The sequence below is a fragment of the Melospiza melodia genome, chromosome Z, assembly GCF_035770615.1.
Source record: "Melospiza melodia melodia isolate bMelMel2 chromosome Z, bMelMel2.pri, whole genome shotgun sequence".
In the NCBI taxonomy this organism is placed as follows: domain Eukaryota; kingdom Metazoa; phylum Chordata; class Aves; order Passeriformes; family Passerellidae; genus Melospiza; species Melospiza melodia.
This window is the reverse complement of record NC_086226.1, coordinates 68866122-68889708: the sequence shown is the minus strand read 5'-3', so window position 1 is coordinate 68889708 and position 23587 is coordinate 68866122. Positions and strand designations below refer to the sequence as shown.

The 23587-nt window shown below is 41.4% G+C and overlaps 1 protein-coding gene across 3 annotated transcripts in view; it reads right to left on the bottom strand.

Moving 5' to 3' along the window:
• The window catches only part of LPAR1 (lysophosphatidic acid receptor 1), a 71904-nt gene that overhangs the window by 11674 nt on the left and 36643 nt on the right, over positions 1 to 23587 (bottom strand). The window lies entirely within an intron of this gene.

The window sequence follows — 23587 nt, the reverse complement described above, 5'->3', positions numbered from 1 at the left end:
GTGTTCTAGTCTCCTGGGAGCTGAGCTGCTCTAAATGTGCAAGTTATAGATAAAACCCTATCCTCAGCCATATCAAATATCTTAACTCTGCATGAATTCTGTAACTGTCAGGTTTGGGAGATTTTTCCATCTACTGTACCCATGCTTTGTAAAGAGATTTTAGAATAAACTGGTTAAGCTAGTATTGCATCAGATCCCTGATTCCGTACTTTTCCACAGCTACAGGCACATGCACAGTCCAACCCCTTACTGAATCTTGTTTTGGGAATTTCAGCTAGCTACAAAGTTTGACCAGACTTTGTACAAAACAATGGCAGGATTGTGTAGGAATAGAGAAATCATGTCTTGCTCAAAAATGTGTTTCCTCTTCTCAGCAGGAATTCAGAATGTGTCTGCTTCAAACATTTGTTCTCACCTTTGAAGGTGCACAGAATTTTTGGTGTTTAAGGCATGGCTATCTTTGTCAACAAACTATCCCTTCTCTGAAGAACCCATCTGCTTCTACCTTCACACATTTGTCTGGTTAAAACATGTTAATGACTTAACATGAAAGCAGCCTTGGGGCTCTGCCTGTGCTCTGGCTGAGCTGGGAGGACCAGCAAGCCTCGAACCCAAAGAGTTAAATCCTGTGTATATTACCATCACCTCTTTCTGGGCCTTAATATGTAGTATTTCACGTGTGTCTTTTCATCTATCCAGTCCTCATCACCTTATTTCATTTCAGAAAAAATAAAGTAAAAAACTCTTTCTAGGGGGACACACCATCTTGACTACCAATGATATTTCTGCTGGCACCTAGACTCCTTTGCTACAGGCTGGCCTCTGCTCTACCTGCTCTCTTCCAGCACTCACATCATCACATTGCCCCTATTGAAAAACACATAAATACCTTGGTGAAATCTTTAGGTCAAAGTCTTTCTTTTAAACCAGACACACTTTGGCACTTATACCTGCTACACAAAGGGTTAACCGAAGAAACATCTGACCTAATATGGTGCTACATTAGCCAATAATCCTTCTGGCATCACTGGCTGCATGGCCACCATCTCTGAGCAGCATGGAGATACACAGACACAAAATGCCTGTGGTCAGTAGGGCTGCATCTACAGTGATCATACCTTCCCTTACTCAGAGTGAGCCAACATCTTTCATCTTCTCTCCCTGCTTCACTTTGCAAATCCAGACCAGAGGTGATGAAGAGCAGCTTTCCCCTCAGCCAGACTCCCAAGTGGCAGCTGTGGGGATGTTTGTGACCTTGCTCTCTGCAGCACCTTGTGCTTACTGCCCCGAGTGCTCATTGGCACGCGCTGGAGGCAGGGTATGCTGACATTCAGACTCCTGGCTTTCCTTCTGGAGATCCTATCTGCTGCATGGCTTCCCACCTTGACACCACCAGGTGGTCCTTCCACAGAGCCTGGCACCAGATGTGGATGTTTCCCATCCCGCACGGTCCCCAAGCACTGTGGTATCCCTGTAGCATCTGCAGCTTTGACAGAGTCAAACAGCAAAAAGACAGAAAAGACTGGGGAGGACCAATAACTAAAATAAAACTAACTGAAGAGAAAATGAAACTTAGCAGTAGCAACCCACCAGAAGTGATCTGCTTATTTCATGGGTACTTGCCAAGCTCTAGCCCAGGTTAACACCTGATGTAATTCCCCACCAGATGCTTGCAGTCTTGCAAGTGGGTGTACTGGTTTGTGGCCAGCTGATCCAGCTGCCCTCAAGTATTCCACAGCTGACATCTCTGAAGGAGAACTCCAGTGCTAAAGCAAATGGAGGAGACCAGGAGGGTTTCTCAATTGACATCTGCAAACCAAAGGTGTTTGAATAGCCCTCTTTTAGAACGCACTTGTAATGGTTTTAAAGAACAAATTGCACAGAGGAATGTGCAAAACGTATTCTAAAAATAAAAGCTTAATCCTGCTGTGATTTATCTGTATCCATTTGAATCCCTCAACACAAGAAAAATGGAATTTGCTCCTGACCTAGTAACTGCAGGAGAGAGATGGTGCACTGTCCCTCTTAAAAGGGAGAAGCTAAGGCTTTTATCTATAGAAAGCATTTTAGACAAAAACAGGAAGTCATTAAATGCCAGTGGTCAGCATTTCAACTGATTTCTAAATCCATAAAGATATGTGAAGCTCATGTCTGAATAAAAGCTTGGCTGTTGCCAAAGCAATCTGATTATTTATCTCTGTGTAAAGAAAAACAGTAGTCCTCATGGAGTTTCTCTGTTGCCAAAAAACCTGACACACAGAGGAAATTTTGGTGTCTCTTTCAATTTTCTGGTGTTCTAGACAAGTCTTTATGCTCTAACTTGAAAACAAATACTCCTACAGTCCCAAATCAGTGCTGGTAGCTTGGCTGGAAAATGAACACGTAAGCCCAGCTGATAACAGGCTCCTGGTACTGGTCTCCCTAGATTGCAGGAAAAAGAAAAGCAGGCAAGAGATATCTGGGGAAAACTAGAAGCAAGAACCATAGAATCCCAGAAAGACCTGGGTTGGAAAGGCCCTTAAACATCCAATTCTAACCTCCCACCATGAGAAGGGATGCCACACATTTCATCAAGTTGCTCAGAGCCCTGTCCACAAACCCTTCCAGTGATGGGACAGTCACAATTTCTCTGGGCAAACTTTCCAGTACCTCATCACCCTTATAGTAAAGAATTTAGTCCTAATTTCTAATCTTGATCTACTTTTCCATTTAAAGCCATTTCCGCTTGTTCTATCACTCCATGCTCTTGTAAAAAGTCCCTTTTCAGTGTTCTTGAAGGCCCCTTTCTGGTACTGAGAGCTGCCATAGGCTCTTCCCAGAGCCTTTTCTTCTTCAGGCTGAACAAACCAAATGCTCTCAGCCTGCTCCAACCCTCTGATCGTCTTGGCTCTTCTCTGAATTTGCTCTAATGGGTCCAATAAACAACCTTTAGCTCATACCTGGTGACCTGTTTCCACCCCCTAGTCCAAACTCGGTTAGGATTCTCTTTAGGGGCCCTGATTGCTCATAGGAATGACTTGGGACTTCAGGTGGGGGTCACCAGGTCTCCTGAAAGATGAAGATGCTTCTGCAGAAGTGAAGGCTCACTGCAAGAGGTGGTGCGAGGCCAGGGCAGGAGAGTTGGCACATGCAAGCAGGGCTCGCAGACTGGACTCTCCTCTGCAGGGTACGTTTAGTGTGCTTGGGACTTACTTGGGTGTTTCACTGCTGTTTTAGCAGCTGCAGTTTCCAATCACAGAAAACAATTCACAGCCATGTTGAAAAAGCCCTGTTCTGCCCACTTTTCCTACAGAAATCCATATAACTTCTGTGGTACTCTGCTACATAGTCAGAATGCTATGCTCAAACAATACAGCATATTTAGCAGATATCAAACAACTTCGCTATGTGAGATTGTTTAATTGTATTTTCCTTTGTTGTTAAGGACATTAAGTGTTACTGGTATTATGTTTGGATAAGCTCCAGTTGCAACACAAGATTCCAAATGAAGCCTGGGTGGATGCAATTTAATATGTAAAGGACTGCCTTGATTCTTACATAAGATTAAACTAATAATATTAGAAGAAAAATATTAGCCTCTGTTGGTTCCCTTAATAGGAATAAAACTATTTTATTTAACATGCTAATACTGGACTCTGAGTAGGAGAAAGTGTTACCAAGTGTTACCAGCTCTACCTCAACTGCAAGAAAACTGTGTGTGCTTTTAATTTATATAGCCATACTGACATTTATCTGATTATAGCTATCTGGTTAAGCTGTGGTAGATATCCTTTAAGGGAACTGCATTAAGATCAGTCACACGAAGTGATTTTAAGAAGCAGAATCCATGCTGACAGCTGTGCTTTTCAGAAAACGAAGAGCACAAGCTCCAAATTGAAATGGGCAACAGAGTAAGCCCCTAAGGATAAGGGAATGCCACTCTCGGATAAACCTGCTCGGGAAAATCTGCCTGCCTTTGGACAAGTTAGAAAAGCCTTTCTAGTCCTCACCTGAATATAACAAATCAAGCTACTGCCTTAAAGCAAAAGCAGCCTTGGACAGACTGCACATGAATGGCACTATCACCTGAGTTGTCTGCACACCTCACCATCCAAGCTGTGTTAAGGTAATGCAGACATTATTCAGGCTATCAGGCCATCAAGGAGGCACCTACAAAAGGCACTGCTAAAACAGAGGGGAGCAGACAGATGTGGCATTGCATATCACAGGAGAAGCACTGAGTAGAGAACCTGTGTTTTGATTGTGGGAAGTATATACTTACAGATTGTCAAAAGGGTAAATTCTAGGTTTTGGCACTTAATTCTACATGTACCTGTTAAAAATTATCTAGATGAGGCTGGTATCTAGGGCAGAAAATATAGGTTTTGTTCTGCATTTCCACACTGTGAAGATGAGACATTGTTTAAAGGGATGCAGCTACCTTTTGGCCCTCACAGATTTCTCTGGATTCCCCATTAGGATGCTTGCTGTCTTGCTGCATAATTTCAGTGTGGTAACAACAGTATTTTCCATACTTCAAATGAGAAATTCAGTGAATAGGACTGGAAATGTTTAATTGCTGCTGATGGATGCCAGGGGCAGCTTCTCTGATGCTTCTCTAATAATTTACCATATCAGAATCTAGATTGATTTAAGATTTTCAGACAAATATAGAAGAGAGCTCTGATAAAACCTAGTCTCTCTTTCATGTCATATCATCAAGAATCACACTCCCATGCATTATCTGGGGGGGAAAAGGTTTATCTTCAGCTAGCTCCTTCTCTCAGCAGTACACACTGGTGTAAAACCCTGAGTATGTGGCTACACCCTCATGACTACAAATGAGGGCATCCCAGTCTCATCCACTTAGAGGATTAGTCACTAAAACTGCTCCTGAGTTAGACAAGGGATGTGTCTTCTCCCTGCTCCTTCTCCCTTCCCCCTACAACTAAGCTTCCCCAAAATCACTGCATTTGTTGGAGAAGTGAGCTTGATTTGGCTTACAGAACAGATCCTTGTGTTTCCATTGGCTTATAGGAACAGTCTTCTACCTTTGGCAGTCTGCTCTCCTGTTCTAAATTTAACCTCTGCTAAGAAAAGTATGGCACCTAAAAGTACCCAAGAGTAGTGCTTGGACTGTGCTAGCACCACATCCTTGGTTGCTTGGCTTAAAGATTGCCATATAAATAGCCTCTGAAACCACAAAAAAGCACACTATCGTGCTTTTTTGAAGGTTACTCAGTCTGCGTATTTCTGAGGATGTGACTCCTTTGACCTCTGGCAGACAGTTTGCTCCAGTGTCCCTATAAAAGACTGTAGGTTTTGGCTATATATAACAGGGGACAATGATGAAGTTTAAAAAAAAAGGTGCTAAGTCTCTTAACTTTCAGTTCCCTTACTCCCACCCTCTTATGAAAGAGCAATTGAATAGCAACAGAAAAGTGAAATAACTGTCTGTGCCAAAAGTGGGCTGACTCCCAGCCACCTTCATCTCTTTCAGGGGTGTTCATGAGAAGTGCCAGACAAAGTTCATTTAGATCCAGCCCCTCTCTACCATGCAAGGAAAGCAGATGTGTCAACACTGGTGCTTTCTCTGCAGCATGCCTTCCTTGCTGCTTGGCTTTGTCCTGGGTTTTCTGCTGCTGGGCACGAGCAGGAGCTCCCACTGAACTCTTGGCCTCTCTAATGAGGCTGTCAAAGACAACAGTAATCATTCTCTTCTGTCACCTGTCTTCAGCCCAAGGGCAATGCAAACTTGTTTCTCACAGTGACACAGAGAAGAGATGCTGCTGCCAGGGCAGAGCTCATGGCTGTGCTCACACAGGGCTGCTCCCCATGGATCTGCCAGTGAATGGGCTGCTTCTGCAGGGCAAGAACTTGAAATCTCTTCCCTTTTAGCACTCTGTTTGCCATGGATTTCAGTCCTCAAGCGATGAGAGATTTATATGTCATCCAAAGTAAAATCTTTGCCAGCTGAAAATTAAACAATCCAGAATTTTTCAAAACAGAAAAGACAGTTTAAACAACTCTTTAAGATGCAGACCAAGCTGATCTGGTAAAAAAGCAGATCACCATTATGTACAGCAGGGGTAGAACTCTACTTTTAAAAATAACCGCTAATAACTGTTCCATCAGATGTGGCAGATAATGACATACAATGCAGATCACACCATGGTTGCTAGAGACAGAAAATACTTGTGAAAGCATTTGCTTCACACTTGGAATGCCTGAGACTTCATGCAGACAGTGATGAAGCATCCAGAAAGCAAGCCTAATACGTTCTGTCTCATCTGATGGCCCTTATAGCTGTCTAATCCCCTCCGGCTGATCCTGTGCCATCCCCAGGCATGTCTGTGGAGCATTCTGCCCTGACCCTCCGTGTGAACAGGCTCTAGGTGCAGGGCTGGGATGTTGGCTCCAAGGGAGGGGACAGCATACAAGCAGGGGAGTCAGCCATCAAAGACACTGCAACTCCACTAACTCCCACAAGCAATTGCAAAAACAAACAACTGCAATCACCACAGCTGCACTGAAAGCTAGCCTCTGAAAGGAAAACAAAAGGCTCCTCCACACTCTGTGGAAACCCACAAGAAGTTTTGGCATAGTTATCAGTCCTCAAAAGAAGGTCTTAGTATGCATAGGCTATCTACTGTATTGTGCCCTGCTTTAAACAACACAGTGGATGCAGGATTGTGAAATAGAAAACCGAACTAGCACACGTCAGTTGTTGTTGCCTGATGGAAGAAGTAATAAAGGACCAAGACTGCTACCAAACCACAAAGACCATTTCCACTTGCATTACATTCAGCAGCTGCACATTCAGCTGCAGCCCACCTAAGGGGCTGAGGAGGCAGTAAACTGACAGAGTAGCAGAAGGGGTGAAACAGGATCTAAAAGCATTTTGAGAGGATCAAAAAAAAGACACCTCCTCAAATCCCTGCTCCCAGCTTTTGTATTGCTCCATGTTAAAAAAAAAGCACCACACCAAGCAGAAAGGCTGTGCCCACCAGCACTGCTCAATATTACCAGCACATGTCAGATTATTTTGGGACAGACAGGCTGATATATGAATCTGAAAGACTTCTCCAGGATTGTGGTTTTTTATTTTGTTTTAGCAGATACTTGTAGGCTTGTGCCTAAAGTAAACAGGAAACTGCATGAGATAAAATGAGACCTTCCAGGCAAAAAGGCCCTCCACTGAGGAATTTTTGGGTTTAAAATAAAAAAGATAAACAAGTAATTAGTACATTGAAAAAAAATCGCTTGCAAAATCCTTCTATTCAGCAAATTAATTGCTTCTAAGAAGTACCTCTGCTGTTCTAAATGAAATACAAAGCTTTTTTCCTTTTTCAGAAAAGATTAAAACTCTCCTTACTACTCAGCAATGCACTGAAGGGCACCACTCAGGGATGACTTTATTTTCTTTTAAAATGTTTTAACAATGGAATATTCAAGCAACACTGAGGTAAACTCCCACAAAGCAGCAGTGTGTATGGAAGATGCATAAAGAAAAAGCCCTGAAGCAAACTCAGATCAGCTTTTGCTGGACTTCATTTGTAGTTCCTGGTGATACTTGCTGGCTTCTCCTCATTTTTCTACAGAGTTCAGAGCAGGGGCCACACCAAAGTCAGGCTAGCTAAATGAGAGACAAATGCAAGGCAGAGGGGCCATTTCAGTGCTGTAGGAAAAGCCCATGCTTCCAGCTCCTTCTTATAAACTTTATAGCCTGGAGATTGATCACAGCTGTGCTTTAAATAATGAGCTAAACCAAACACCACTGCAAGCTTTTAATCTGCTGGGCTCTAACTGTTCTGCAAGCTACAAGGGGAGAAAAGGAGCAGGGATTTCTTTGTCCCTGGTGTTTTCTAGGAGAGAAAAGCAACAAGGAATGAGCCCACTTATTTGCCCTTCAAAAGAATGAGCACTCAGTTTCATTAGGCATCCTGTGACATCACAAGCATTTTACTGTCATTGGTGTTCTTGCTGTTGTATGCTATCCAAACCCTGATATTGTAATCCTGCTCATTAATTATCTACGAGCATGAGAATACATAGCCATGAACAGTCTGACCTACTGCAAATTTGTTGACTTCACAGTATTTCCGGTACATATTTTTCTGAAAACAAGCACTCACTAATTATATTTTTCTTTGTGTGTTCTCTTGTCTTTAATTGCATTTATTAGAGAAGGCTCATTCAAGTTTCACCACCTTGAAGTCCCTTAAGAATGCAGCATCAGTGGCTAAGTTACAGGTACGGGGCAAGTAACATGGTCTGTGCAGGACAGTTTTCACTCCCTGACACTTTAATCCACTTTTTGTGGGGCTCATGTGTGAAGCTGGCTGAGCACTCTGCAAAGCCTGCAGTGTTGGGATGCCACAGGAGTCTCTTGGGTTGGTGAGTTCCATGCCCCAGTGCACAAGAAATCATCCCGGTTACAGTCCAGCCACCCTTCCCCCTTACTGACACGGCTTTTAGGTGAACTTTGCTCTCGTCCCACCTGACCCATGGCTGGAGAAGCTTGCATCAGTCCCTGAACTATGGGGTTTTGTAAAACCCGAGGCGTGTGTGCTTGGGGAAGGGAATGAATGAGAATGGAGAGAAGCAGTACCCAGAAGAGAGACCCCTCTTACCCTCCCCAAACACGAGAGTTTTGTTCCAGTAAGTTATAAACACGTTACTGTCTCAAATGGTACTGGATCTCATCTTTTCTCTGTGGGCCAGGGTAGGTCCCTACAGATTAAAACCGCAACTGTTGAAATCCACCTTTTGGATGTTCACTGGCTGTGATGTGTTCCATGTTTATGCAATTATGGCAGCATGTTTCTGCAGATACGGCTGTATGTTTCATTCATAAAAGAAACAAACAAAAAACCAACCAAAAAGGTACCTGTAACTGACCCACAGCCTCCATCTCTTCCTTATCCTGCATGACAGACTAATTCCCATATCCATAAGGGTTACTTTGTGCAGGAGTTCAGGGCTGATGGGAAACGGCTGAATGCAGAGATCTCGCAAGGCTCAGTTGTGGCTGTAAAACACTGCTGCTAGCTGTGAAGTCTGAGCTTGAATGTTGCTGCAATGCAATCTTTTTTCAGTAGAAAATTCACATGTTCAGAGTAGACGCAGTGCACAGGCAAGAGCAAAATCATCAATAAGTAAAGAAATGAGTTGGTTAGCTGATTGCATTGTCAGGAGGCTTTGAGATAAGCAGTGAGATGATCATATCACAGGGGTCACCATCTGAGCACTGTCCATGAACACAGAGAAAGGGAGAAGCAGAGGTGGCAATGCCAGCAAGAACAATGCATATCGCTGCAACAGACACATGTAAAAGTTTATGGACACAACAAAAACTCAGTCTTTTCCAGAGAAATGTTGTGTTGAGATATGTCAGCCAGATGGAAAGAGACACACCCAAGAGTAATTTTATGGCAGAAGAGAGCCATTTCTAACTTGCCACCTCTCCATCTTTATTTCTAGCCGTCCTTTCTCAATGTATCCAGGCATGGTCAATGGGCTGTACACATCTCCTCACCCACAGAAGCACCTATCGGGTCAGACTCAGCTGTACTAAGTGTTATACTAAGGGGAATTTCAGAAATCTAGCTTACGTTGTCATCACATTTCTAGCACACGTACTCATCTCACAACTAAATGCATTTTTTGTCACCTGCATTATTTGTATGATAAGTATTCAAGAGAGTATTTCACAGAGAGTGTATTGATTATGAGCAATCCTAGAAGAACTCACATCTCTGTTGCTCATGAAATGACGCTGTTTTGTACCTGGTGGTGAGTGCTATTGAATGCCACCAGACCTTTCTGTTCTGGCTGTGAGGGCTCACTGGGCATGACTAGGCTTACAGTGTATTGCATGGTATTGTTCTACCTGTGAGTCTGTAATAGGAGTAGTGCTTATAGGACATTGCTGGATTTAGAGTGCTGCGTTGCCTCTGCATTTCTGTTACTTAGTATGGACTTGTCTATGACCCAGAATCCAGGCCCAGCCACCACCAGCCCCTTTGACATCTGAGGACCAGCTGGAACACAAGGGCGTTTATTTCCCTGTTAAATTTCTTTACTCTTCATGTGTCAGAAAGGTTTGCCTTACTCTTAATGTGACAGCATCATAGAGGTGTCTTTATCAGCTCTTGAGTGCTTTGAACTCCAAGCAAGTCCTGGAGCCAGAAGACACTGCCATGAAGAGGGCAGCTGTGGTCACAGCAATAAGGGGTCTCCTGGAAAACCCTCATACCAAGGGCACAAACTGCAATGTGCCCATCACACATCCTTTAATCAAAAAGGGTGAAAATATTCTAACACAAGTCCTCTATCTAAATTAAAGAACAATTCATACATGAACTGAGCTACTGAATCATTGAATATTTCCAGATATTTCTCTTACTGATACCTCTCATGTTGGTTCATCAAATTTCCAAACAGTTATTACTGCTAGCCTAATAACTGTTTTCACAGGTCTTAAAAAAGCTGGTAATGTGCCTGGTGTTTCCAATAGCTCTGTGTTTCATTTTTCTGAGGCGTGAGAAATAGAGGTGTTTAAACAACAACAAAAAATACACTACCCATCTTCTAAGTATGTGGACTTCTCTCGTTTTTTTGAAAGCGGTCAGTCTGTGTCACAGAAGTGGAGGATATTGTTTCAAGATGTGGCAACAAACATCTCTTACTATCACAGATGTCAGCACACACAGAAGCCCTACCATAACATGCTGCTGCAAAATGCTGCCTTCAAAATTGCCTACATGCAGATATTTAGTCAATTCTATCAGGGTACTAGAGGCTGTGCACTGTACTAACAGTACTTCCTGTTAAAAAAAATCCAACTTAACTCTTTACAACAGAAGCCTTCTGCTTGGGCTGGCATTTTTACTTGTTGTGCTTTCTGCTTTCTTACACACTTCTGAGGAAACGCTCAGTGAAACTGCTGCATCTGTTAGACATTTATCTCTTCTGTTTGAAAGCAACTGCAGCAAAAAAGAGGCAGTGAACTTAAATTTAAAATGAAAAGCATGTCAAGCTTCTCTAATAAGGGCAAATATAACATTTTCTTTGTTATTTTGGGGAAAATCTGCACTCAACAGTGCAATATGCAATGAAGACATCCTGTAAGAGACATGTGGCAAGATTCCCTCTACTGTAGGAGTCAAGGGTAATTCTTGGTAGTCTCTGGATGCAGGAGACACTCTGCAAACTTGGGGAGAAAGGTGAATTGCTTTAAAGTGAAGTGCATAAAGTACAAAGCTTATGAACACTTTGTGGACAAGGTTTTAATGTGTTTCACCACTGGTTTCAAGGTCAAGGCAAGGTTTGAAATCTGGTTCGTGTCCCTGCTAAGATTTCAACAGTACACGTGGAGAAATCCATGTGTTTATACAGACAAATGCAGAACTTGCGCTTCAGCCATCTCTCTCAGCTCATTTTAAATGCAGGAGATTTTGGAATTTGAGGCACTGTTGTAGGCACTGCATGCTAGAAAATTGCTGCGTCTCTGGGTGTATGTGCCTCCCAGGTGCAATTTCCTTATGAATCAAACCTTAACTGGCCATTATTTCTGGGCAATCTACTTTTTGAATTACTGATGATCAATGAAGCCCTGGACTTAGGAACTGAAAGTACAAGGCAACTACAAAAATGAAATGAAATAAAATGAAATGAAAAAATAAAACAAAAATAAATAATAAAGAATAAAAATAAAGAATAATAAAATAAAACAAAATAAAACAAAATAAAATAAAACAAAACAAAACAAAATAAAATAAAATAAAATAAAATAAAATAAAATAAAATAAAATAAAATAAAATAAAATAAAATAAAATAAAATAAAATAAAATAAAATAAAATAAAATAATATCTTTTTGATGTTGAGTTTCCCAGGGCACTGAGGAGAAGTTATAGCCCTGGAATGTCATGTGTCCTCTACACCTTTAACCAGAGGATGTGTCTCAGCCCCAGCTGGTTTCTCCAAACTCCTGTGGGATGCAGAGGGAGCTAGCTAAGGAAAAAACCCAACCCTTATACCCCCAAAATCTCAGCAGCAGTAGTAAATTGACTTGTGCCTGGCCAGTGGCCAAAGACAGCAGGCTCTTTTGCATCCTGGTGCCCCCCTTTCTTGGATCAGCACAGTCAGGGAAGCTGGGAAGCAAATGGCGGCCTACCCAGCAGACAAAGCGCTCAGGACTCCTCCCACTGAGGCACTTCTCTCCTACAGTCAGAGACATAAATCAGTCAGAGGCCTAAATGGTGAACTGCCCGGGTAAAAATGGAACAGATGGGCCTGCCGTTTCACAACCTGGTTCCAATAATTCAGGAAAGAAACACATTTGTTCTTTCTTCTAAGGGTAAATCTCTATATATGGGATATTTATGCCTATGATAGTGGTTTGCAGGAAGGTGGCTATAATTTGTTTTCTGGAAATAGGTCTGGAATTGCTTTTCTATGCCATGCCACAAGGCAGGACAGTCTGGCAGCCCAGTCCAGCTCAGAGGCATGAGATATGGGGCACCAGTGCTCCAGGACAGGGTGGTCTCTACTGTGAAGGCCCCAGAACATCCTTTGACAGCTCCGGCTCCCACAAACTACCCTGGCAGTTATGCTGGCTGTCAGAGGTGCTGCTCCTGCCTGCCAGCCAAACAGGGGCAAGGCACCTCTGAGAAATAAAGAGAGCAGAAGAGATGGGAACAGAGGGAAAGGTGAGGCAGGAGGGTGAAGAATAATAAAAAAATAAATAAAAGGAAAATCTCATGGGAAACCGCATCAATCAGTACTGTGTTCACTGGAATGTGCTTAAAAGCTAGTATTTCTGGAGTGCATATGGCTTTATACACACCTCTCACTTTCCTTGCTGGGGCCAGGCCAGTGTAGCTGAACACCTGCTTTATCACAGGACTACTCATGGTGAGTGCAGCACTCAGGTATTTGATGGCTGAATTGGCTGAAAGTTCTTCTAAAGAATGCTACATTACTTATTTCAAGCTAAGTACTTTGCTTACTTAAATTGATCCCTCCTCCCCATAGAGTGAACCAAGCCAAGCTTTTCTGCTGGAAAGACAGAAACCCACACAACTCATCTTGTGCAGAACTCTGGCTAAATAGGCAAGGATCAGATGCAGATCATGCTCAGTGAAGGACCATTTTCAGCCCCCATGGTTTACAGGGGCATTACAGTCTATTAACCAATATGCATTCACTTCACCTTTTATTTCTGTGTGTGTGGGTAACAATAATAGGAAAGAAGTTAAGCTACAACATACTCAGATATAACACTCCTTGCTGAAGGAGGGTAAATACAAAATGCAACTGGAAGGCCAGATGTGTTCACAAGGCTGAGTATCAGACAGCAAGCAGGCTGCTAGCAATGATCTCTAGGCACCCTGCACCTTTAGAGCTATGTCCTCCAACATGGCATCTCTCCATTTTCAATTTTAGTCTACAGAAAAAGTAGCAACCATTTTACAAAACCACAATAGATTTACACAGTATTTTTTTACTCTCTATATACTGAACTTTTGCTTAGAAAATTCATCTATAAATTACTCCTTGTACTTTTCCAGAAAACTAAAAAATGAGCACCTTAAAGCAACATAAAACAAGGGAAGATGAGAATTATCAATGCCATATGTTAGAGCAAGTTCTTTCTAAGGTTATATCAATACCAGAAGATGTGAAACAGTTCCCTTAAAACTGCTTTTAGAAGAACAAGAAAGGTACTGAATCCAGGAGAGCTTGGCAGCTTTTCCTCCTTTTAACAGCTAAATCCCCTCCCTTTTCTTCAGGAGATGACTTCTTTAATGAAGGAAGGTATTTCAAAAATCTTAACTGTTCTCGCATATCTATGGTTATATTAACAAACTTGTAATCAGATACCAAGGACTTTATCAAAACAGAAAGACCCAGGCAGATAGCTCTTACTCAAACACAAAAATTGCAACAGAATTACTCTCTCACTTCTTCACTTCTCTCAAACATGTCTCAACCTTTTTTCTTTATAGTAACCTCACAGTCTTTTAATGCCAACATCAAGGAATTAATTACTTCAACCTCTGCAGCACACAAGAGGCTACTCTCCCACCAGCAGCAGATGGCCACCCCCATGGCAGATAAGTCTGGGGCAGTTTTACAGACCAAGTTCTCACTTTCCCAGTCGCAAAACTCTACATCACCCTATCCACAAACTTCAAAGCACTCATCCCTGTTCAAATTCCTCCTGTTTGCTAGTGGGTTTGCTAGCGCAGACTGATGGACAACATCAGAGCATGCAAATTAAATACCTCAGATTTACAAATGATGTCATAGCTTCCAAAGTCTCATCACCTTCCATACAAACTCTGAGCCCTTGCTGTCCTCTAGGCATTGATGGGAGAGGATATGTGTCCAGCAGTGGACTTGTCACGCTACACAAGCAGCACACTTGGACATAATATCAGCATTTGTCCACATGGATAGAGGAAAATGAACTTCAGAGACATTATCTTATGCTGAGGAAAGTAGAAGTGTGACACAAAGTTTTCCCAAACAAGAACTACAGAAAGGATGGGGATCTTCTGCTGCGATTGTTGCTTCCAGCTTTAAAGACGGGTACCAGATGTGTAAGTGTTTGAGAGAAACTTATGGTGGACCAGCTGGGGAGAAAAAAAAAGGAAAAAACCCTAAAAATATCTTTGAGTAAGAAACATGCAAAGAGGAAGCTGTTCTGCTGCCACCAGAAGAACTCAGAATCATATCTTCCTTCCATATTCAGATTCTAAATATCTTTATTTAAAAAAATGCAGAAACTAAGCCTTTTTGATAAACATTTTTTATGCTGAGGCTAGAAGGATAGAACCATGGCTGCTGTCTGAAAGCTATCAATCACTGCTGACCATTTCCCACTGCACTGACTGGCTGCTGTACCGCAAATGTCTCAGCAAGTTTTGTCAGCAGCAGTAACTCTGTGATTTGATGTTAAGAGCCATAGTTTCACTGAAACTGTAAAGGAAAAAGTAATATTGAAAATTGAAATTGAAATTTGATATTGAAAATTGTTTTTCTTCTGTTTTCACAGATAATCCCAGAAAAAAACAAGCCTAGAATACTTAATCATACTGCTCATGTGCAATGAAGCAATGCAGAAGGAGGACCACTGCTTCTCTTGCACAAAACAGTCTGTTGTTGTCGGTGCTTTCTTTCCACTGGTGGAAACAAACAAGAGTTCAGTGCCTCATTGAATGCAGTTTTACAATGAGACTAGTTAACGGCTGGCATTTTTGTTCACAAAATTTCTGAAGCTGAGGTCTAGCTGTAAATTTGACTTAGCACTTGGGTGGTGTGCTGAAACACGGGAAAGACAAATGTTATCACAAAGGTGAAAACAGAAGCCAGTGGGTGGACAAGGACCTTACCCCATACCTTCAGACTGCAAATGCTTTCCTTTAGGAGCTGCCAAAGATGTATCAGTTTTAGCTGAGGGGGCAAAAGGTCCATGAACAAAATAAGCAAAACATTTAGAAGCAATTTTTCCACGCAACCATGTGCTTTCTAGAGGACAAAAATGTTACTTTGTGAGCAGCCATTTTTTAAAAGCACTATTGTTGCCTCTTCTAAAGAAAGGACGGGTTGCCATCTTCTCTTCCAAAAGATTAAAAATTCTCAAATTTTGAGAGATCAGCAGGACTTGGCCATATGCTGTCATTTCACTGTAAGACTTCTTGTACATGCTGATTTTCAAAATTTCTTCTTGGTAACAATTTCTGACCTGGGCATTCAGCGAAGTTTACCAAGGCCTCTGTTTTAGGGCAAATGTCCCACAAAACATGCCCATCTGCATTGTTTTGCAGAAGCCCTGGTTGATGATTGCTTACTCATGGATGGAGCACTGCTAAGTGGAGTCTGATATCAGAGCAAGATAAGTTACCAATTAATTTTTGATTTTGGTGTGGATTTTCAGTAGGTGAATATCACTCCTTAGTCAGCATTTTGTTATTTTACCTGGTTCCAAGTGAAAATCTTGGATTCTACTTTTCAAGGTCAGGGTGTGATTTCCAAATCCTATTATCAAATTAAAGGAAAATACAAATAAATTCTCAGGGCCTGTTGAGAAATATACCTACTTTTGCCATTGCAATTAATTTTTAGAAGCTTCTTACAAAAGGTCAAAACCTATGCAAGCAAGAAGAATCAGTTTCTCATTTATAAATTTTTTAAAATCAAAATGTGAAGTATAAGAACTACTTAAGGCTTACTCCTTTCTGGCGATCCCTGGAAAAATGAAGAGATCTTTCATCTGCCCTTTAAATTTATTTTTTATCTGAAAAAGTAATAAATTATACTGAAGTCAGGGGAAAGAGTTTTGTTAAACAAGGCCTCATTTTCATCATACTTAAAGGAATGTATTTACTAGAGACATTTTTCCCTCTCAAGAATAAAATAAAATAAAACCACATTCCTGTCTTGGGAAATGATGGAGGGTCCTCAAAGTGCATTTTCAAAGGGATTTGAATGAAAATAAATAATTCTGATTCTTAGCTGAAGGGGGAAAAAAGGAGAAAACTTCTAAATGGATTCTCCAGGGTGAAGCATTGAATGCTGTAGGGATACCTGGAATACTTTAGAGAAAAGACATTTTCCAGGGATGTATCAGTTTTAACTGTGAGAGGCAGTGAAGAAATTGAACAAAACATTTACAGTGAGACTTCCTACACATCCAGCCATACTCTGGGTCCAGTGAAAGTTGCCTGGATAGAAGGCATCAGTAACTTCTGCTTCATCAAGTGGAGCTTGCACGGGCTTGTTTTGGAAAAGAAAGCTACTTATGAAGTTTGTCACACAAACAAACTGACCTCACTCTAATTTCCAGATCCCGTGCTTCCTTATTATTTTTGCTTTCAGCATTCTCACCAGCCAACCAGTAACTGGTGAAGGAAGAGTTTGGCTTGGGACTACTAGAAAAAATTCAAGAAGATCTACCAGAATTCATTTGCTGGACTATAAATGACAATAAAAATGATTAGTGACTGAGATTTTGAGACAGAGCACACATAGTACTGCTTCTACCAGCAGCATGAAATATATCAAGCAATCAAGAAAAATCCTACAAAGGGTGTTAAATTTAAAACACACTACAATCACTGTGTAATCACATCCATATTTTACATAGATCCTTGGCAAGTTTTCATGCCTCCACTGTTTTAACTGGAAAAAGAAAACCTAACAGATTTTTAACAATTCTTTGTGAAAATTTGTCTTCCTGTTAGAAAAGAGTGCTACACCTGTCTAATATAGTGATCAAGACGTATTTATCAAGAAAATAGAAAACAGATATTTACATTTACAAACATAAAAATATTAGTACACTTGTTATGAATCACCGACTAAAAGTTAAAGTTCTTGTTATCAAATCACAATGATTTCACAATTAAACCTTCTAACAAATATGAACGAATACATTTTATTCCCCTTCATCTACTGGCAAATTGTAAGTACACTGTTACTTAAGTCAATACCAAAATGTCATTAAGATGCACAGGGGAAATAAAAAAAAATACAACAACAAAACCAAAAAGATTCACAGTAAGTGGAAATGGCAAGGCCTGGAAACCACAGATTCTCTAAACTGCATGTTTTTTCCCTCAAGGAGGTTTTGAGCAGCAATCAGAACTACTCCTAAGGCCAGAGGGAGAAGAGGGAGAAGACAGAGAGGAGGGAAAAATCCAAGTAATCCAAAATCCAGTAGTATAGGTGAGGTGTGCTAAAATAATAATTTTAATAAAGATTTCACTTTTTCATGCAAATATTTGATGATACAGCTTGAAAATACTGCTGTCACACTGCATCTCTGAAAGCATGCTACAAACCTTTGCTCTCCATACTATGAAACAAGATTTTATCCTGTAAACTTATGAGCTCTCCATTTAGGCTACAGTCATCGGCAACAATTTCCCAGATTACTTGACTGTAGCGTTAAATTCACAGTATATGCACATTTAAAATATACTGATCTAAAAACACTGGGAATGCACATAACTGCAACCTCTATGCTAGAACAGAAAGTCATTGACGCTCAGACTTGTACTGCCTGCACCAACTACAGAGTTTATTGCCCTGTTTTTCTGTCAGGATTAAATCAATACACAAGTGACATTTCTGTGGCGCAGGGGTCAGGCAGGGTTGGTGACTCTGAACTGGCCCCCTGTGCAGACCACAGGGTAACACAGTATTTGTGGCTTCACATTGCACCACTTCCACACAAGAAGCTGTGAAAAATGCTGCTCTCATCTGAACTTCAGCATGATGTTACGGCCCAGCCCAACTCTCTGTAAAAAATGTATTAATTACAAGGAAAAACACTTGACTGGATGCTGCTCTTCTCCCCACGAGGCCACTGCTACCTTGTGGAAGGACATCTCCCAGCTGAGACAGCATCCTCAATTTCAGTCATCTCAGGAAAAAGGCTGCTGCAAAGCTCATCTCTGCCAACAGCAGCAGGACTCCTCAAGGAGGAGGTAAATAGGTGAAGTTGTCTTCTTACAGTCACTACGCTCAGAGTTAAACCCTGGCTTCTCCAAAAGATCATCTTATAAGCTGCATTGTGTAAGAGGGGTGATGCTTCCTGCGGCCCACAGGAATAGTGTTCCACAGGCAGGAAGGTCTGTCAAAGCTTGAGAGATGCCATAGCCAAGCTCTGTCTAGACATGATCATCTTCATCTCAGTCCAGGACCACAGCCTTGGTAACTGATGAAATGTATTTCATATTGTTCAAGCCTTAAGGCCAACAAAGATAAACCATTCCAGTTAATTACTTGACTGAGGCTGCATGAGGGATATGGAAATAAAGACATGCCTCTGTCAAGACACCATGTGCTGTCAGTCAGGTTGTAGCATTATATCATAGTCTTTTTATATTTTACTGATAATCAAGTGCTTTTAGTGCATGAGAAGGAAAAGGAAGTGAAGATGCAGACTGCATGTCAAAACAACCATTCAGAAAAGTTAAAGTTATCAATAATGTACTTTATTTTCTTCAATGGTGTAGCTACAGCATATGTGAACGCACATGTGCATTAACAGTTTTTTTTTTTTTTTTTGCTGTTTTCCACTCCCATTTGGCACCTAGATGTGAAAAAAAAGCTAGAAAAGTTAAAAAATAAGTCTCATGCAATTCATAACTGCTGTAGAGAGGGCAGGAAAAAAGCTGTTGCTGAGCAGTTCTACCCTTCCAGATGTTTATACTGAACTTCCAGATGTTTTTCTTACATTTAGTTCTTCATTATAATAAGTAAAAGACCATCTTCAAACACTGTGAGACTCCTTTAAATCAAAATTTATACAAACTCAGAGTTTATACAAAAAAAAAAAACTTCAGCTTTTTTATCTGTGCCCACATTAATGTCCCAATTACAGAGTAAACCACATTTCTGCAAACAAAGGAGATGATTCTACAGACAGGAAAGTCCTAAGTGTCTTTTTACTTCCCAGGAACATAAAGGGTAAACAATTCTGATTTCATTGTTTGGTCTCCCTACATCCTGGGGGCTAGCTGTGGTTCTTGGCTCAACAGGCATGCCTAATTTTGGCCAAACAACATTGAGAGCTCACCCAACATAGAAAGTTAATCCTCAGGATTAGTAAAATACAAATAAGGATTGTTGGTATCATGCTTATTTGAAATTCAGTTATAAACCCTCAGTATCACAATCTCACAGTCTAAATTCTAAATAGAAATGAATGCCCAAAGATGCATGTGGAGGTATATGGCAGAGTTATCCACACTGTAAAAATGAGAGGTGACAAATTAGGATGGATATTTAATCAGCATTTAGGCAGGAGAAATAAAGACTAACTTTTCAACAGCAACATTCTAAGCCAGTACTTCTCTAGAAGTATGCACCTGAAAATTTCTGAAAGACCCTAGCCTTTCATGAGTGATTCCAAGCCAGGGAAATCCAGACCAGAGCTAGTTTATCTAGGCCTGGGCTCTGAAATCCTTAATTTGGTGCTTTCACTATTTCTTAAAACAATAGTTAGATATTGTCATCCATTTTGGGCCAAACTGGCCCAGACAAATGCTTTCAGAGTCTAACTATGATCCCCAGCAGAAAAACAGCTTAGCTTTGTCTTTAAATGTAACATGAGAAAAAGTGGAGAACAGAAGAGAGGATGCCAAGTTTCAGCTGATGTATCTGCTCAGTTTCTGCCTGTTCCCTGATTGCTCATTTAAAGGGAACACATGGTGGTGGTGAAAGGCAAAGTGTCACTGAGCTGCAAGCCAAACCAGACATGATTTTATGGCTGTGTGCAGTACACAGATCAGTTCTTCCTTAGTTCCAATGCAAAGAGAAGGCATGGTTTAGAGAAAGAGCTTTATGTTCCTTGTTACTTTTGAAAGATTTCAAAAGCAGCCTTGTTAAAAGAAAAAAGGGCTCAGCTATGAAATCACTTCCTTCTGTTTAAACTATTTCACTCAAGGAAAAAAACAAGAGGGCATGAAAAAAAAAAAAAAAAACAAATCTGTTCTCTGCTTTTGACTTGTTCCTAGGACTCAGCATCCCACCCGCTCTGTGGGATGACGCAGTGTGCCAGATCCCGACCGCTCCAGTCGGTGCGTCAGGCGGCCATAGCCCTCCCCACACAATCACCCTCTTGTCAGAGGCAGCTGGCACCCTCGCTGCACATGCTGACAGCATCGCTGCCTGGAGGACTGCACCCCTTTGGGGCAGCTCTCCTCCTCTTGGAGCAAGGCAGCAAGGCATGAGGAGGCCAGGCCGTGTTAGGCAGCTTACAAACAAGAAGCTCTTGTGTTATTCCCTCCCCCTCCTGCCTCCAAACACAGTGAGAATGCAGACAGGGGAAAAGATGCTCTTCTGCTTGCAGCAGCAGCAGCATGGCTGTGCCTGGGAGTACAGCCAGCAGGACAACTCCAGGACACCCGTTTATGGAAGTTTAAAAGTCAAATGAACAGTTCACTGCTGCCCATTTCACAATGGGGTTACTTACAGCCGAGCAGCTGTAATTTTAACAAAGATTCTAAAATGAGGAATGGTTTGCCTCCCTCTGCCAATGCTCACAGGTTTACCCAGAGCCCCAGTTCTGTTTTCCTTTCAATCCCAGGGCACCCTCCCTCTCCTCCAAAATTAATTGTCTTCTCCTGTGTAAAGCAGGCTGACACAAACCAGCACCCTTCCCCACTCAGCTGTGGGGAAGGAGAGGAGGGAGAAGCATCTTCAGAATAAACTACTCTCCTTCTCAGCTTCACTTCCTGCAGAAAGTTAGTTTCTGCCTCAAACCTCATTGCTCAATGTATTGTTGAGCAATGTATTATTACTCTGATCTGCACCATTAAAAAAGGCAGGGATTCTTTTCCTGCATGTTTTTGAGGTTCACCGATGTAGAAGAAGTCAGATAACATGAGATAAATGTTCAGCAAATTTCTCCATGCAGACTAGCACACAGCACACTCAACTTTTCTGTCCTTCCTAAAGCTCCAGTAGATAAACGTGAAGCACTACCTTTTCAAGAAGGCACTCAGAAAGTATGACCCTTGAAATTAAATCTGCTGCCTAAGAAAACTTTAAACCAGACTTACAAGTAGACTGCAAACACTGATAGAGCATCACCACACCTGCCTGATCAACATGTTGACCCACTGTTTGCTCAAGAGATACCTGCTGATATCTGCGATATCTGTTGCCCAGAAGTCCTTTGAAGTGATGCTTAGCTTTTCTTCTTTAGAACCACAAAACAATCCTCCCCTGAAGTGCAAATTCAGCAATATGGGATGATACTCCCAGCTGATGGCAACTAATGAAAATTTCTCATGGTGTACATAGCAGTCTGGTAATACCCTGATACACAAATATTTAACTCCCTCAAAGTCCCTGTGGTTACCCCAAAGCCTAACTCTTGACTTCAGTCTATTCTTTATTTATTTACTTCTTAAATTAAAAGAATTTACACAGCAAACCCACAGCTGTTTCCCAACCATCTTTATCTTGCAACTGTGTCTCCCAGGTGGTAAGGAGGTGAAAGCACTGCTGCTTCTTTACACTACAGGACTATGACTGATCTCCTCTAGCTTTCCTCTAGAAACCACATTGCTTAGGGAAAAAACCAAACCCCAAACCCTTTGCAAAAGATACCAAGGTGGGAGCTGCAAAAATGATAAAGAGAGTCTACGAGCACTTTTGTTTCCTTTGAACAGATTTAATAAAATAGTAAGTTATTTAATAAAATAATAAGTTATTTAATAAAACAATAAGTCTAGTACCATACATGCTTGGGATTAGCTGACATTTGCTATTTATTCAGTGAATGTTTATTGCTACAACTCCACATTGCATTGATAGAAGTGCCTACTATTTTCCATCCACTGTTTTTAGTAGGTGTTTTTGGAGTCTTTTGCCTTACTTTTTTTTTTTAGGCCGGGCCAGTCTTTCACCTCATAGGAAATACTGTATGAACAATAATGTCTTCAGGAAGGAAAACAAAGAGTTGTTCCCTAAAAGAGGACTGCAAAACCCAAATTTTCTTGGTATTCTTAACCTCATCTTTCATTCTTCCAGGAGAATCGTGGAGATGGGAAAGGACAGATTTTTGAACCACCAGGAAGTCAGGAGAGGTTTCACCAACCACTACAATCTCCCTTGGAAAACTCATATATAAGTTCCTTCCTTGAAGAGAAGAGCAGGACATGACGGAATACATCTTATCAATGGTTTAGCAGGTTAGTTAACTGCATAATTCATGTTCTGGTTGGGAAGCAAATTACTAGGTCAAAGTACAACATGTAAATTCTTAACCTAAAAAGTTACTCACACCCAATCTCTGCCACCATTCTGCTAGTTGTGATAGAAAGATCAAGTCACAGCATAGACCTACGGGAACCATAATGTCAAGGAGAGAAATGAGGCTAAGTTTTGGGCTTTGTAGACTGCATAACAATTGCATTTATGAACTGTTAGGGCAACCATCTGATGCAACAGGCTACTGGGATACCGGGAGACACATGTACTGTACTGGGAGACCTAATAGGTGAGAAAACATATTGGGACAAGGAGACAACCTGCACCATCACTATCATCTGCAGAAACAAAGAAGAGAACAAACAGCAAAGAAGATCAGCAGGAAATGGTACTCGGCCTTTAGGCTGTGCTTCTGCATAAGGAAACTGGGAGCCCCAGACAAAACCCTAGTAAAATTATACGCAAAATTACAATAACCTCCTGAACCCAAAATGTGTTGTGGTATTTCCCTCATGCCAAACACTGAAGCCTACGCACCTCCTGAGCAGTGTGCTGAACACCAGTATCTCACATGCTACCTTCCTGTATTAGCAAATGCACCAAACACTATAGGACTGGGTACATGCAGTCCTGCTTAACACACAATCTTTTTGTGAATAGCCTGAGGCTTCTGAGGTGTTCTCCATATACTGGAATTTCACATGAATGCACACAACACCTTTTTTGGTGGCGAAAAGGAGACGACAGATACTTCAGTGGAATATCAAGCCTTCCCTGTACTATTTTAAGTTGGAAGCCATTTGGCATCTTCAAAGGCAAAAGGACAAACATTATGTAATAGGTTGCTACAAAAGATTGTAAACACGTGT